We start from the raw sequence: 1,786 nt of genomic DNA, 5'->3' as shown, positions 1-1,786 counted from the left end.
CTTGCCTTGTGCCAGGCTCTGAAGAATACCATGACCGGTGAAGAAAAAAGGGTTATTTTTGTCTATGACATCAACTGCCAGTATATGGTGAATTTGATGGCTCGGATAAAACGTGGTGCGAAACACCTCTGGATCAGACCAGACTTGTTATTGGTAGCCGGGATCGGCTTATTCCATGTCCATGGCCATCAAGAAATATGCTTTCCACGATTTGCCCCAACATTCATCCCCGGGGCCGGTCAAACAGATGGAGAGATATTGGAGACTTTGTGGGCTGTTCTCAACGAGGTCGGTCGCACCACCCGGACAATGACTTTGGCCCATAGATCGGAGGTGTTGGATGCTCACATGCTGGATAATAACTGGAAAAAAATGATCAATATGGGTATCTATTTTCAACTGCTTTTACATTGCTTCTAAGCTAATAAACGTCAAGTGAGTAGCCTTTGCAAGAAGTGGAAGCGAGCAAAACTCGGGCTCTCTGAGAGCTTCCAGGCTCTTGAAGAATTAAGTGCCTCAGCAAGTAAGGAACAGATTCAAGAATGGGAGCAACAGATCAAAACGGCAAATTTGAATCAGGCAAAGGACCTTTCCGCCATGGACATCTATTACGTCAAGGTCAAGGAAGGTAAGGACCAAGTTTTCCATCACAAAGGCCAGCTGTAAAATCATTCAATCAGCCGAGACCGAAAGGGGCATTCGGCTAAAACTTATGACTAAAGAACAGGCAGGCAAGGTCAAGCCGGGGTTAACTGGATGGGTAAACACCAGTATCAAAATTCAGGAAGCCCAGTGAGTAAAGTCAAATATTGCTAGATTCAAACATTGAACAATCCAGAGCCGAATTGGCCGCCTTTGTGAAGGCTCAAGGCAGTCGTCCAAGTGCCGATCAGAAGCTGGAGATAATGAAATGTCGAGAGAAGCTGTCCAAGCGACTTGAAGAGTTTTCCGAGGCCGGTCAAGGCCATTTTCCCAACTTGGAAATTAATGAAGGAACTATTCATGATCCACCGCTCTCGGAGGATATTGTGGATGACGATGACTGGAGTGATTGTGATGAAGAGGAAACCCCAGCACCGAGCATACCCAGTTTGCCTGATCAGGGATATGGATCGGCCGAACATCAACAAATCCTCTTACCATCCTCATTTCAAGCAGCCCTCCTCCCTACATCACTGGGAGAAGCCCGGTGCGTAGAGATAGAATTGAGAGTGGCCCAGGCAAATAACGCTCTGAAGCGTTTACGGGAAGCCATCGGTTACAAGTCATTCCTTTATTGGAAGAGAATTCGAGCCGAGAAATCGAAAAAACGTGTAACTCGGGCTTACGATGCTGTACAAGGATCGGATCGCGATATGAAAAGTGCTCTCCGGGCATACAACCAAGCTCGATGGGCTCTTAATCAGCTCAATGCTCCTCAGGGCACTCGTGACCGATACAAGCCGATAGGGAAAAAAGATACAAGGGCACTAACTACGGTATACGATGGCAACGCCCGGGGTCAAAGAAATATTGCTCTGCCATGGTTCTGGAATATGGCTGTGGCTGATGATTCGTCGGGTTCAACATACATGGAACAAGGTCAGATCCAGTCACTTTTATTACTCTACATGAATTGAAACCAGACAAATCAAAGTATATCGGGTGAATTGGCTCAGAGCAAAAGCTCGATATGACCGGTGGTCAGAAGAGCATACCTTGATCCCAAACGAAATGAACTGGACCCGCCTCTATTTCATCAACAAAGCAAGGGAGTGGGCTGGGCTGAGGGACTTGGTGCCAGACA

This window comes from Laccaria bicolor, genomic scaffold (assembly GCF_000143565.1).
Source record: "Laccaria bicolor S238N-H82 LACBIscaffold_10 genomic scaffold, whole genome shotgun sequence".
Classification (NCBI taxonomy): Eukaryota; Fungi; Basidiomycota; class Agaricomycetes; order Agaricales; family Hydnangiaceae; genus Laccaria; species Laccaria bicolor.
This window is presented reverse-complemented; position numbering follows the sequence as displayed.